The sequence below is a fragment of the Entelurus aequoreus genome, linkage group LG08 (genome assembly GCF_033978785.1).
Source record: "Entelurus aequoreus isolate RoL-2023_Sb linkage group LG08, RoL_Eaeq_v1.1, whole genome shotgun sequence".
In the NCBI taxonomy this organism is placed as follows: Eukaryota; Metazoa; Chordata; class Actinopteri; order Syngnathiformes; family Syngnathidae; genus Entelurus; species Entelurus aequoreus.
In genome coordinates this window covers 23983749-24000249 of record NC_084738.1, presented here as the reverse complement: position 1 = coordinate 24000249, position 16501 = coordinate 23983749, and the positions used below count along the sequence as shown (strand labels likewise).

Genomic DNA, 16501 nt, shown 5'->3' with positions numbered 1-16501 from the left:
TAGAACACCTTTCGGATGAATTAGAACAGGGACTGAGAGCCAGGCCTTCTCGACCAACATCAGTGTGTGAGCTCACCAATGCGCTTTTGGAAGAATGGTCGAAAATTCCTTATGGCTTATAGTCAAGAAATAAACTTTCAAATTACAGGCAACAACTCTGGATGACATCCCTGCAGTCAGCATGCCTTAACATGTGTGCAGCATTGTGCTGTGTGATAAAATTGCACATTTGGTATATGGGAGATTTATGAGAGTGTGTTTGCTGGTATTTATCACATAATGGGGACACACTTAAAACAACTTTTGCGTGAAGCCTAAATAGGAGACAATTGTGAATTGTGTGGCCTTTTAAGTGGTACACCTGTGTACAAATCACACCTGTGAAGCAACTGTATAATTTGGGCAAAGGAGAACTGCCCACTAACACAGACTTAGACTGATTTGCCAACAATATTTAGGAGAAATAGGCCTTTTGAGTAGATAGTGAAAGAGCTGTCAACATCCTTACTGTTGTGTGGTTCGCAATAGATTTTGCAGCACAACTCTTGCTGTGTCTTTTCATGGCTCCCTTGTCCAAAGATAAGAACGTGGCCACTTCGTGAAAAAAAAAGAAAAAAACCTCTCTGAATTCTGAATTACATTTCTGCAATTTATCACCATGGCAACTCCGACTTAACATTCATCTTGTTTGAATGCGGCTAACGCAATCAATGTGGGTTTTAATTGCCTTGAATCTGCTTCTCATTCTGAGATTGAAGCCGCAAACAACCTTCCGTGTTTGACGCCAGCACGGAGGTCAAAAGGTAGCGTGAAGAGTCTCATTAATTACCATTCCTTTCATAAGACAAGGTCTCGGAGCTTGTCTCTCACTGGCCGTGCTGCAGACTGTGATCAGGAGCTGCAGAAGTGTTCCGTTTATGAAGCTCATTCAAGTACAAACGTTTGTACAGAGAATCAATAATTCACCATCAAGGTGGAATGTTCCCAACATGTATGCAAGAGGTGTTATGGTAGATACATATTAGAAGCTTCCGGTTAGAATTATGAGAGAATAAGACACATGTTTTTCTCTTTATCATAAGTTTAAGACATTTTTGGAACAGGTATGGTACGTGGGACAGTCTGTACATTTTTAGCAATACATTAAAACTATATAGCTATTAGTTATGATGAATATGCTGTGTAGGGGCATATATTGAATTAAAGAAATAATATAATTAAGATTGATAAAGTATTAAACCATTCAATTTTAATATTTTTCAAAGTGAAAAATATTTTAAAAAAGCTTTTGAAGGGCATAACATTTTTTGGATCCATTTATTTTATTTATTTATTTTTTTTAATTTATCAAACTTCAGTTCTAAAGAAAAATATCAATCGTAATTTTGTAAAAATGTTTTAACCTTTTTAAAGAGCTTTTGATCAGATAATGTCACAGGTTTAAATTAGTAAATCAACCCAAAAGAGACAAGCGGTAGAAAATGGATGGATGAAACTAATGTTATGAAAATGTGTACTCATTTATACTTTATGCTAATAAGGCCATCAATGGGTTAAAACATTATATATATATATATATATATATATATATATATATATATATATATATATATATATATATATATATATATATATATATATATATATATATATATATATATATATATATATATATATATATATATATATATATATAAAAAGATGACATGTTTGGTAGTTTAGTTAAGGGCTGATTTTGATTGAGAGATCTGAGCAAAAAAAAAGATTAAAAACAAATATAAAATGTTCCATGCTCTTTAAGCCTGGTTGGCTTTGGCATATTGTCAAATAACTGCCAGTTTATTGTACACCTGTTTAATATTTGGACATCGAATATTCAAAATGGTAACATGAAAACAACACTCTTTGGAAAAATCACGTATAATGGACGCCGACTTAAACAAGTTGAAAAACTTATTCGGGTGTTACCATTTAGTGGTCAATTGTACGGAATATGTACTGTACTGTGTAAACTGTACTGTTTCATAAAATGTATTCTCTTCCTTTGCAATCTACTAATACAAGTTTCAATCAATCAATCAATTATGGCAAAGAAAAAAGTCAGTTTTCGTCACCTGAGTGTCAATATTGATTCAAATCAAAATATGACTATTCGTATTATCATAAACTTTAAAACATACTGTATAATTGACATAAATAAAATGTATTTTATTATACATAACAATAGCAGCGTAACAAAAGGTCAAAATGAATATGTAAATAATGAAAACTATTATCAGTATTATTATTACTATCCTATTCTATAATACTGGAAACTACAGTACCAAACCACATTAGATGTAATGAACATATGATCAGGTTGTAGGAAGCTCCTCTGACTAAAACATATAACGCAGTAGAAAACTGGGAGTCCAGGTGCAGAGAACATAAAGTATGTGAGGAGAACACATGCTGTCTTTCCCTTTGTGTGCCATGTTGTGAAAATGTACAGACAGACAGCCTGCCTGTCTACTTGTTAGCATCAATTCTCATTTAAATTGGTGATAAAAGCCTACAGAGATACATCTCCCAAGACGGTCACCCTGCGCTAATTTGCTGTGTGTGTGTCAAGCTGACAGGCACACACTTACACCTATTTAAATCATCCCCGCTGTGTATAGCTGAAAGGCAAAGGAAATAACATACAGAAAAGTGAGAGGTGTGTATATGTGTGCGTGCCTGTAGGATGGGCCGGATGTTGCAGCATTAGTTTATATAAATACACCACACTGTCGCTGGGTTGGATGTGGCCTGTTTGGCAGTTAGAGATACAGATCAGATCATAATTCTCATATGTGACGCTGCAGCTATCAGCTGTCTGCAGCTCAACTTGCAGAGTCTAACAACACTTTTAGTGGCATGTTGTGTGGTGGTCAGAAAATATTACTTTAGGAGATATTAATTCAGCTATATATTTGTTTATTTTTCCTTGTTCCCACCCCCTCACCCCCATGTAGCTAAGATAACCAAAAATGATGCTTTATACGCCAATAAAAATGATAAATATATCCGCTTAATTTATCATTATTGTCTTTGTAAAGACACAAGGTATTATTGGATCTCTTGTGATCCCATGTGGTGGAATGGTACAAGCTTCTATTTTCCATGGCAGGGGGTGGAGGGTTCGATTCCCGGCCAAAGTTGTGTCAGGAGAAGGACATCCGGTGTAAAATGTAAGCCAAAACTATTCATGTTGACAGGGGATTTGAGAGGGTGATACACCTACTACTTTTCCTGCCGGTGTCTTATTTAAGGCAACATGTATGTGAACTAAAACTCTTGTATAAAATAAAATATATTTTCTATGTTATAATACGGTTTTAGTGTTAGTAAAGTCTTTGTGTCTGCTAATAGAGTGTTACAAATAAATAAACATGAAATGAAACATGCTAGTATGAATATTTCATAACAAAGTATGTTTTGTTTTCTTATTCATGTTACAGCTGAATCAGTCAATTACATCAAAAATGAAGAGGACAAATCCACAAACAATTGCAATTAACAGTAACTTTACAAAACTGAAAACACATTTATAAAACTATAACATTAGTAGACATCAGTAATATTTAGAGTGCATTCTAATAAAACTCCACAGACAATTGCAAATAACATTACCAACCAACAATTAGACTCTATGACTATATTTACATAAGTAGGAAAAGGAAATCAAAGTAATAAAAAACAAACAATACAAGAAAATCCACAGATAATCACAAATAGCATGACCATAATTACCGATAATAAGACCATATGATTATATTAACATCAGTGAAAACAAATTGATAAAACATTATAATTGGTAAACATGAGTACAAAAAAATCCACTGACAATTGCAAAAACCATGAACAACTATTGGATCATATGATTATATTTACACATGCAACAACAATATAGTTAGTAAACATTAATAATAATTTTAATGTATCCCAAAAAATCCACAAATCCAACATTAAATCTATTTGAAGATGAAAAAATAATAATGAAATCCCTGTAGCAACTAATTAATTAACTACAATTAACAGATGTCATTTCCAGGGACCTGAATGCACTTTGCTTGTCTGCCACTATGCCAAAAACTACTCTTACATTTACACATCTCCACAAAACTTTGTGAATGGATTATTTTTTTTCTGTAATTGTTGACATTGCAAACCTGCAACATTCTCCTTCTTTTTCCAAATGAATATGAATGAATCTTAACGGACAAACTTGGCTGTGAGGATTGTTGGAGTTTATTGCACTTAGCAGCCTGGTCTTTACTGCACATGTTGCCCCATCTTGTGGTGCATCTCTCCATGGAATACGTTGTGTGTGTGCGTGCGTGCGTGCGTGCGTGACGGTCAAAGAGCAAACCGAGCTGTAAAAGGAAAAAGAGAAGGAAGTAGGAAGGTTTCGTTGGTGTCGTCATGCAGAAAAAGAACATAGACTTGACTTCTACGCTGCCAGGAAGCCATGATTTATGTACGTGTACCATCTGTTAGCACAGAATCGTTGCACAACTACCAATGAGTCAGATTGACGAGACGCGCGCACACACACACACACACACACACACACACACACACACACACACACACACACACACACACACACACACACACACACACACACACAGATAAGATGGATACCAGTGACGAGCTGATAGGGGCTCATATGAACGATAAATGAGGCGATGCACAGAAAAGAGCTGATCTCCTTACAGCTATTCAGAATGACCTGAGTAAACCCCAACACACACACACACACACACACACACACACACACACACACACACACACACACACACACACACACACACACACACACACACACACACACACACACACACACACACACACACACACACAGACACACACACACACACACCAACACACACCATCATCCCAGAGCAGCTGGCATCCATTTATTTACTTCTGTGACAAGTTGATGGTGACTCGGAAAGCTTTCTTTAGAAACAACACAAACCAGTATTTCACCACTTTTCACTAGGTTCTTTCCCCATGTCTCTGTAAGAATCTAGACACCCAAACTTTAATAAAGCAACACACACACACACACACACACACACACACACACACACACACACACACACACACACACACACACACACACACACACAGCTCATGATGAATAACCTCTGGAGTCTTTCAGGCGAGTGACATGCCTCAAATGCTGTGTCCTGCACGGCCCACAACAGAAAACAAAGAAACACACCTTATATACACGCACACACAGACCATACTTGAAAAGCGTGTCAAAAATTCCCAGATACATCAATGTATGTTAATATGGGGTTCTTTGGGATTTATGTGAACCCTTCCTGTAAAAAAAAAAAAAATCACAAACACAAAAGTGTGAATTGTCATTTTCTCTCATTGACACAGGTGCACTGAATCCCTCAATCCTCAAAAAAGGGGAAATGGCCGAGAAGATCCAAGAAGGAGAATTGTATTTATGCAAGGTCATCAGTTCAAACGGTGGTGGTGAGTACAATATACCTCAACTCATGAGCTTCATTAGTTCTGTGACGGAGCTCTTAACTCAAAACGCTTGTCTCTCAAATCAACGTCTGCCACTGAAATGAATTGAAATCAATTTTAACATGCAACAAAAAAACACTTTTAGACAATATATATATTGTATGAAAAAAACAATCAAATAAAGTGTACTAATAACAACTACAGTAGTTTTATGAAGTCATGTAATAATAATGTACAGTTTTTACTTTGGAGAGTGGACTTCTATGGTATCCTTCCAGCTGCTTCGCTGTCAAACACACCATCGGCAGCTTTGACACATTTTATAAATGTATGCCATTAAGATATTTTAACATTATTGGCTGGCGTTAGACTCATTCTGCTTCAGTATGGCTTCAATTGCTTCTCCAAGTTGGCAACACACATGTTTTTGATGTATTTTTTTTTTTTAATTCACTGTATATCATCCACTTCTTCTCAGCACTGTCTTTCACACTCACTTTCTTCCATCCCATGTTGGAAAAACTAAGTAACTGTATTTTCCGGACTATGAGCCGCTACTTTTTCCCCAAGCTTTGAACCCTGCGGTTTGTACAATGGTTCTTTGCTAACGGCTAAAGTATGGAATGGACTAAACAAAGAAATCAAACAATGCACTAAAATGATCCACTTTAAGAAACTGTTTAAACTCAAAGTGTTCACAAAGTACTAAGGAGAAGAATCCTGATAAACATCTTGAACCTTATTAAAAAAGAACATTATATTCATCCCATAAAGGACGAATAAAGACATCAATGACTTTTCTGTTTTCTTTGATCAGCTGTTTTACTGCCGAGTTACAGATATCGTTTGGAAATAATTAAGATTTAGAAAATCTTTCTGTGTAAATATCTCATTTCATAACGTACCGGTATATAGTATACATAGGGGCTTATAGTCCGGTGCAGCCAGTGTATGAAAACACCTTTTGTTCTACCAAGGAAAATGTAGTGGGTGTGGCTTATAGTCCAGAAAGTATAGTATGTCGATCTCAAGCTACAAGCTAATGCTAGCAAATAAGACCGGATGTTTTGGGCGAATCTTACGTGGTTCACTGTGACATTTGCTACACCAACTAATGGTGGGGATGCTTGTAACTCCGATTTCTGCATGCAACTTAAAGCATAACAATTAGCCGAGAGACAGTTCTTATCTCAAAACACTCTTAAGTTGAGGTGTCACTGTCATATTTTTTTTAATTTGTACTCACTTTGCCAAGGTCTAAAAGAGGATACATTCTGGCCGCCTTAGGTGAAAATGGTCGGGATGTTCAGGAAGTATCAGACTCAAAACACTCACACACACACACACACACACACACACACACACACACACACACACACACACACACACACACACACACACACACACACACACACACACACACACACACACACACACTGGTTATCATTTGGAACGGGGACCAAGTTTGTGATCATCACTTGTGGGGACCACCCTTTCTACAGGTTGTGGAGGCATAACATTTTTTTGATAAAATGGCCACTGCCCAGTTAGCTCATACACGTCTTTAAATCTCTGGATTTATGAAGTAATGTTCTGATCACTCTTACTGGGGACCCTGGGGGAAAAGGAGTTAATATGGGTCATGGGGACCAAATTTTGATAACAAATTTGTACGTGACTACTGAGGACCATTTAAAAAAAAAAAAAGTTCTAATTAAATATGACATGATCCTCAAAATAGAGCACTACAGCTGTCCTCTTATAGGAAGTTTCACCACTTAAAGGCCTACTGAAAGCCACTACTACCGACCACGCAGTCTGATAGTTTATATATCAATGATGAAATCTTAACATTGCAACACATGCCAATACGGCCGGGTTAACTTATAAAGTGACATTTAAAACTTCCCGGGAAATATCCGGCTGAAACATCGCGGTATGATGACGTATGCGCGTGACGAAGTCCGAGTAACGGAAGTTATGGTACCCCGTAGAATCCTATACAAAAAGCTCTGTTTTCATTTCATAATTCCACAGTATTCTGGACATCTTTTGCAATTTTTTTAATGAACAATGAAGGCTGCAAAGAAGACAGTTGTAGGTGGGATCAGTGTATTAGCAGCAGACTACAGCAACACAACCAGGAGGACTTTGTTGGAGCGCTAGCCGCGCTAGCCGCCGACCTCACCTTGACTTCCTACGTCTCCGGGCCGCCAAACGCATCGGGTGAAGTCTTTCGTCCTTCTGCCGATCGCTGGAACGCAGGTGAGCACGGGTGTTGATGAGCAAATGAGGGCTGGCTGACGTAGGTGGAGAGCTAATGTTTTTAGCATAGCTCTGTGCAGTCCGGTTGCTAAGTTAGCTTCAATGGCGTCGTTAGCACAGCATTGTTAACCTTCGCCAGCCTGGAAAGCATTAACCGTGTATTTACATGTCCACGGTTTAATAGTATTGTTGATTTTCTATCTATCCTTCCAGTCAGGGGTTTATTTATTTTGTTTCTATATGCAGTTAAAGCAAGATGCTATCACGTTAGCTCGTAGCTAAAGCATTTCGCCGATGTATTGTCGTGGAGATAAAAGGCACTGAATGTCCATTTCGCGTTCTCGACTCTCATTTTCAAGAGGATATAGTATCCGAGGTGGTTTAAAATACAAATCTGTGATCTACAATAGAAAAAGGAGAGTGTGGAATCCAATGAGCCAGCTTGTACCTAAGTTACGGTCGGAGCGAAAAAGATATGTCCATCGCTGCCTCTCAAGTCCTTCACTGTAACGTTCCTCATCTACGAATCTTTCATCCTCGCTCAAATTAATGGGGTAATCATCACTTTCTCGGTCCGAATCTCTCTCGCTCCATTGTAAACAACGGGGAATTGTGAGGAATACTAGCTCCTGTGACGTCACGCTACTTCCGGTACAGGCAAGGCTTTTTTTTATCAGCGAGCAAAAGTTGCGAACTTTATCGTCGATTTTCTCTACTAAATCCTTTCAGCAAAAATATGGCAATATCGCGAAATGATCAAGTAAGACACATAGAATGGATCTGCTATTCCCGTTTAAATAAAAAAAAATCATTTCAGTAGGCCTTTAAATGTTAAAGCAAATATCACACTCAAACTAACCAGTAAACATGTTTTATGGGCCAAAGCTTAAAAATCACTTAGGCATCTTCAGAATGGATCTGACTATCATTTAAAAAGGTTTCCCTTTAGGGGACCTGTTTTTTTTGTCCCCATACCGTCAGAGGTCCCCTAAAGGTGACTGTGTAAACAGAGCGATGTCCCCATTAAGTATTGCCAGAACACACACACACACACACACAATATTCTTGTATTTGTTACATTCTTCAGACCTCTGAAAAATACCTCCCTCTTTAGGACCACCCTTACTGGATATATAAAGACTTGTATTTACAACATTAATAATATATACATACAATGCAAATATAACAAAGGTAAGCTTTTAGTTAATTATTTATTTATTTATTTTTGTTTGCAATTGGTTTTTAATCTTCATTAATTACTTCAAGTTATTACAGTATGTCTCTATAAACTTTTTTTTTTTTTTAAATTAATTTTGGCCAAAAGGGGCGCATTTCAATTTTTTACACACACTTGTTATTACATATGTTGGCCAATGGGGGAGCACTTCAAATTTTTACACACACTTGTTATTTCATGTGTTGACGATAGGGGGAGCACTTTTAAAACCGACACACCATCCATTTTCTACCGCTTGTCAATTTGAAAAATGTCTCCTTTTTGGGACAACCTAATTTTGATAGGGGTGCAAATGAGACATTCTCTATTAGATGCAATGGTTTTCTGTATTGGGACCATGATTTATGTCCTAACTTGTTCACCGGTCCTCATATGGAAGGAACTTTTCCTTGTTGATGTCTTAAGAAGGGTAGAAATACAAGAACACACACACACACACACACACACACACACACACACATTCTTGTATGTGTAACCTTCTTGAGACCTCTGAAAAATGCCTACTTCTTTAGGACCATCCTTACTAGATATATAAAGATGTGTATTTACAACATTAACAATATATACATACTGTGCAAAAATAAAAAAGCTTGTTGTGAACAGTGATTTGGAATTTCACAAGAAAAAGGTCAGTTTCACAAGAAAAACTTGTGGCAGTATTATAATAAAAGTCGTAATTTTACTCAACGCAAGTCAAAATTTTACAAGGAACATTGAACATTTGTGCAATATTATGATAAAAGTTTGAATTTTACTCAATAACAGTTGCAATTTTACAAGAAAAGCTTAACATTTTGGCAAATTTCTGAAAAGAGTCATAATTTTACTCGACAAAAGTCACAATTTTATAAGAAAACTTTGAAAATGTTGGCAGATTTATAATAATAATTGGAATTTTACTTGGCAAAATTATGACAAAAGTTATAATTTTACTCAAAAGATGTCACTACTTTACTAGAACAACAAAAAAATTGGCAATATTGTGATAAAAGTCAGAATTGTATATGACAATTGTCACCATTTTGCATTAAAAAGTAATAATTTTACAAGAAAATATTGCAATATCACAGAAACAGAAAGAATATCAGGAATTGTTACCAATTTTATAAGAAAAAAGTCGACACATTGTGGGAAAAAGACTGCTTTTAGTTAATTAATTAATTAATGTATTTATTTTTTGTAATTGGCTTTTAATCTTCATTATTTACTACAGTATGTCTCTATATACATATTTTCGGGGGGTTTTCGGGGATGAATAGAGAAGTCCTTCTTTAGCTACTGTCTTGTTTTATCAAATATTGCTGCCTTTGCGCCTGTCAATCTTTTATTTTTGTACGCACATTAACTCAACAAAAAAACCTGACTTTGGAGCAATGTTCACGGACTCTAGTATTTGGCTCTCTATTAGACGCAATGGTTTTCCGTATTGGGACCATGATTTCGGTTCTAACTTGTTCAACGGTCCTCATATGGAAGGAACTTTTCCTTGTTGATGTCTCAAGAAGGGTAGAAATACAAGAACACACACATGGAAGGACTTTGCTTAAAAAGCAACCAACATTGCAACCTGTTGTTGATAAATGTGTCTAAATATGTTGGTGAGTGCTTCTCCTCTGCAGAGATAATGCAGCCACCTCCCAGGTGTGACATATCAAGATGCTGATTACACAGGTGCACTTAAGGCAGGTGACTATAAAGGGCAGGCAAGTGAAACTCACGTTTTCAAACATTAATTTCCGCATCAAAAGATCACTACCGCGTTTTTTTAGTGAAATATAAAAAAAAAATAGGATCCAAACAAAATTTGATGAACACTCACCTCAGCCGCAGGTACTCGATATTCTTCTTGCCTAAACGCCACACTGAGTTGCTGAAACGAGCTTGCTAGTTAGCATCATCTAGCTAGCTTACTTGTTGTCGCCTGCGTTGATGACTTTCTACTTTGCTGCTAATCATATTTGGATGATTACAGTCTGAACATTGTTAGTTCCGAACCAGATATGGTCCGAGAGTATTTACTTGTAGCCAGCGAGAAAGTAAATTTTTGACGTGGCGAATGTAAACAGAGGTCACAACACCGCAAGTATATTACCTGAGGGGGCGTGGCTACTGGATCGCGTTGCCAATTGGTTATGGGTTATATTTGTATAGCACTTTTCTACCTTCAAGGTACTCAAAGTGCTTTGACACTATTTCCACATTCACCCATTCACACACACATTCACACACTGATGGAGGGAGCTGCCATGCAAGGCCCTAACCACGACCCATCAGGAGCAAGGGTGGAGTGTCTTGCTCAAGGACACAACGGACGTGACGAGGTTGGTAGAAGGTGGGGATCGAACCAGGAACCCTCAGGTTGCTGGCACGGCCACTCTCCCAACCGTGCCTCGCCATCCCCCTGTGTGTGTGTGTGTGTGTGTGTGTGTGTGTGTGTGTGTGTGTGTGTGTGTGTGTGTGTGTGTGTGTGTGTGTGTGTGTGTGTGTGCGTGTGTGTGTTCTGGTATTTCTACCCTTCTTGAGACATCAACAAGGAAAAGTTCCTTCCATATGAGGACCGTTGAACAAGTTAGGACCGAAATCATGGTCCCAATACGGAAAACCATTGCATCTAATAGAGAGCCGAATACTAGAGTCCGTGAACATTGCTCCAAAGTCAGGTTTTTTTGTTGATTTAGTGTGCATACAAAAGTAACCATTGACAGGCGCAAAGGCAGCAATATATGATCAAACAAGACAGCAGCTGAAGGACTTCCCTATTCATCCCCGAAAAAACCCGACGGGTGGGAAACACTTTCTGAGTTCTTTGCATGTATGTTATATCATTTTACATTTCATTTTCAATGATAATAACGTTAGTGAATTATATACTTGAAAAAACGGAAACATCTGTGGTACATTACATGGGACATGTACGTGTCAAAAAGCCAAAAGAGTTCAAATATGGTGTGTAGAAATGCACCCAATTGCAGGAAATGTAGTTTTAAGTTTCAAAATGTTCTTTCGGGGTTAGCGTGGCAGCAGTTTGTGCCGATAGAAATGTTTCTCTTTTTTTCGTCAGTTTTCCTTTTTTTTTTTTCCTCAAAGGGTGCTCATGCTTGAAAGTGTGCATATTCACAGTTTTGGCCCATTTGACTGTTTTAAAGGCCTACTGAAATGCGATTTTCTTATTTAAACGGGGATAGCAGATCCATTCTATGTGTCATACTTGATCATTTCGCGATATTGCCATATTTTTGCTGAAAGGATTTAGTAGAGAACATCGACGATAAAGTTCGCAACTTTTGGTCGCTGATAAAAAAGCCTTGCCTGTACCGGAAGTAGCAGACGATATGCGCGTGACGTCACAGATTGTGGAGCTCCTCACATCTGCACATTGTTTACAATCATGGCCACCAGCAGCGAGAGCGATTCGGACCGAGAAAGCGACGATTTCCCCATTAGTTTGAGCGAGGATGAAAGATTTGTGGATGAGGAAAGTGAGAGTGAAGGACTAGAAGGCAGTGTAAGTGATTCAGATAGGGAAGATGCTGTGAGAGGCGGGTGAGACCTGATATTCAGCTGGGAATGACTAAAACAGTAAATAAACACAAGACATATATATACTCTATTAGCCACAACACAACCAGGCTTATATTTAATATGCCACAAATTAATCCCGCATAACAAACACCTCCCCCCTCCCGTCCATATAACCCACCAATACAACTCAAACACCCGCACAACACACTCAATCCCACAGCCCAAAGTACCGTTCACCTCCGTAAAGTTCATACAGCACATATATTTCCCCAAAGTCCCCAAAGTTACGTACGTGACATGCACATAGCGGCACGCACGTACGGGCAAGCGATCAAATGTTTGGAAGCCGCAGCTGCGTACTCACTGTACCGCGTCTGCGTATCCAACTCAAAGTCCTCCTGGTAAGAGTCTCTGTTGTCCCAGTTCTCCACAGGCCAATGGTAAAGCTTGACTGTCATATTTCGGGAATGTAAACAATGAAACATTGGCTGTGTTTGTGTTGCTGCAGCCGGCCGAAATACACCGCTTCCCACCTACAGCTTTCTTCTTTGCTGTCTCCATTGTTCATTGAACAAATTGCAAAAGATTCACCAACACAGATGTCCAGAATACTGTGGAATTTTGCGATGAAAACAGACGACTTAATAGCTGGCCACCATGCTGTCCCAAAATGTCCGCTACAATCCGTGACGTCACGCGCAGGCGTCATCATACCGAGACGTTTTCAGCAGGATATTTCGCGCAAAATTTAAAATTGCACTTTAGTAAGCTAACCCGGCCGTATTGGCATGTGTTGCAATGTTAAGATTTCATCATTGATATATAAACTATCAGACTGCGTGGTCGGTAGTAGTGGGTTTCAGTAGGTCTTTAAGTTAGTCCCCACGAAGTGCTAACTACTAGCAAAACACACATTGGCAAACAACTGAAGCCTAGGCCACCTGCTCAGTGGCCTTGTGGTTAGAGTGTCCGCCCTGAGAGCGGTAGGTTGTGAGTTCAAACCCCGGCCGAGTCATACCAAAGACTGTAAAAATGCGACCCATTACGTCCCTGCTTGGCACTCAGCATCAAGGGTTGGAATTGGGGGTTAAATCACCAAAAAAGAATCCCGGGCGTGCCCACCGCTGCTGCTCACTGCTCCCCTCACCTTCCAGTGGGTGAACAAGGGGATGGGTCAAATGCGGAGAATAATTTCACCACACCTAGTGTGTGTGTGACTATCAGTGGTACTTTAACTTAAGCTTGAACATGATCGCTATCATTTATGTTTGGTGGTCCCACTAACGCCACGAAAACAAGGACACGCGCGCACATTTGAATGAGCCTGTGGCATGTTTGCGCTTTACTGCGTGAAAGCACTCTGCCATTAACCCAGAGGGCACCCTCATACCCCCGCCCAGCCTCCCATTGTGCCCCTATCTCCCGCAGCATTGTGGGTAAAGTAGTCGAACAATGTCGGCCAGATAAGCTCAATGCAAACCTGCTGATAAGGAGTCAAAGACTGCACTTAACGTCTCTGTGTGAGGGTGGCTTTTAAGGTGTCGCTTGATTGGGGAGCCAATGAGGAGGCCCTGCAGCGTGTGTGTGTGTGTGTGTGTGTGTGTGTGTGTGTGTGTGTGTGTGTGTGTGTGTCACATTGGCAGGTTGTGGTGTTTCATATCTTTGTAATAACATGCTAAAGCGCTGAAAGACAGTAGACAAAAGCAAAGCAAACACACATATTGGACAAAAGAATGTGATTTTAAACAGTGGCTAAGGACCATTAAATATGTGTTCTAGAAAAATGGTGAGTCACTCACTACCTCTTTCCTGTGTGTGTGTGGGGGGGGGGGGGGGGGCTCATGCTTGTGGAAGGAGCGGCTATCAGTCCAAAAGTTTATGGCTGTACTGCTTTCTTAATGCCACGGGCGCACGGCAACCAGACTGCGATTAGAGGTCAGAGATGAGACCTCCACACAGACATGAACGTCGCAATACGGATTTGTTTATGGCGTCGTAAAAAAAAAAGAAGGTGTGAATATGTCACAAAGTCTGAAATAAAATACAGAGTAAATTGGGCTCACCTTGTTCCGGAAAAGCCCACACCCTGCTGGAGATAATCTCATGGCGCCCAGCTTAAACACACACACACACACACACACACACACACACACACACACACACACACACACACACACACACACACACACGCACACACACACACACACACACACACACACACACACACACACACACACACACACGTGCAAGCAAAAAACACCAATATATTGTGCAAAAAAATATTATGTTTAAAGTTTCATTAGTTAGTAGTTACCTTTATATAATAGCAATTTAAAAAAGATCTAGTTTGCCTAAATTTATAGTTATTTTTTAAAATATTTCTAATAAATTTTTGTAAGCAGCTTTGAAATTATTAGAAGTGGCTTTTTTCAAATTGTATTTAAGAATTTTATTTGATTTGGTATACATTTATTTTTTTGGTGTAGCATGTAAAGCAAAGTTATTTAGCTAAATTGTTTTGGGGCCACATTTCCAGAAAGCTACACAGTAAAAAAAAAACAGTATGTTGGATTAACTCTTAAAGAGTTGATATTAACTCTGTTTCAGATAATATTTGGTCCCACTAAAAAATAATTGAGTAAAGTTTACTCAATGGCTAGTGTCAACTGTTCAGAGGTAATTCTACTCAATTTAGTGTCACAATTATCAATGAAATGTGTAAAATTAGTTAACACTGTTGCTTTTTCACACTGGTCAGAGTAATATGATAACACTTTATATAGCTATTTTTACTCCATATTTAGTTTTAAAATAACACCAATAAGTAGTTATTTTTATTTATATTATGTTCTATATTACTAAATTAGTAACACATCAGAAATAAATACAAACATAACTTCTTCCTTTACTATGTTTATTATTTTGTATATTCCGGAGAACAGTCGTCCTCTACTGTAGACATTTTATTTTTAATTGTTTTAATTTTCTCAGTTATTAATTTCAGGTATAAAAAATATAGCCTTGTGGTAGACAGTATAACAAAAAACTGATTGTACAGTTAAAAAAACAAAAAACTGGCAGATTAGTTGCCAGGATTTTACTGTGAAACCGGTACAGGTTTTTTGTACGCTAAAATTGTGGCAACTGAGCTGCCTGTTGTTGTTTTTTACTGTAAAATCTGCGATCGTTTTTTTAGAGCGAATCACGCAGTTACCTGAAAATGATTACCGTCGTTGTTTTTACTGTGAAATTCTGGTGACTGAGAAAGCTTTTTTATATTGCAAAATTGATGATTGTTGTTTTTACATTGTATTGCTCTAAATGGGAAAAGGTACCACTGTCATATTTACACTCTGCTGTTTTTATGACCTATACCAACTGCAAAAAATATAAATATAAATACACACATACATATATACACACACATATACATATATACACACACATATACAATTATATACATAAATATATATACACTATATATATGTATATAATATATATATATATATATATATATATATATATATATATATATATATATATATATATATATATATATATATATATATATATATATATATATACACACTATATATATATGTATGTATGTATGTATGTATGTATGTATGTATGTATGTATGTATGTATGTATGTATGTATGTATGTATGTATGTATGTATGTATGTATGTGTGTGTGTGTGTGTGTGTGTGTGTGTGTGTGTGTGTGTGTGTATGTGTGTGTGTGTGTGTGTGTGTGTGTGTGTGTGTGTGTGTATATATATATATATATATATATATATATATATATATATATATAGGGCTGTGAATCTTTAGGTGTCCCACGATTCGATTCAATATCGATTCTTGGGTTCACGATTCAATTCAACACGATTCTCAATTCAAAAACTATTTTTTCCCGATTCAAAAAGATTCTCTATTCATTCAATACATAGGATT

General features: G+C 37.7%; 1 long non-coding RNA gene across 1 annotated transcript in view; it reads left to right on the top strand.

The window, feature by feature from the left end:
- LOC133655676 (uncharacterized) overlaps window positions 1-16501 on the top strand; it is a 59126-nt gene that overhangs the window by 28439 nt on the left and 14186 nt on the right. Inside the window, exon 3 of the long non-coding RNA XR_009827027.1 lies at window positions 5425-5523. This is a non-coding gene — a long non-coding RNA (uncharacterized LOC133655676). The remainder of the gene's footprint in view (window positions 1-5424; window positions 5524-16501) is intronic.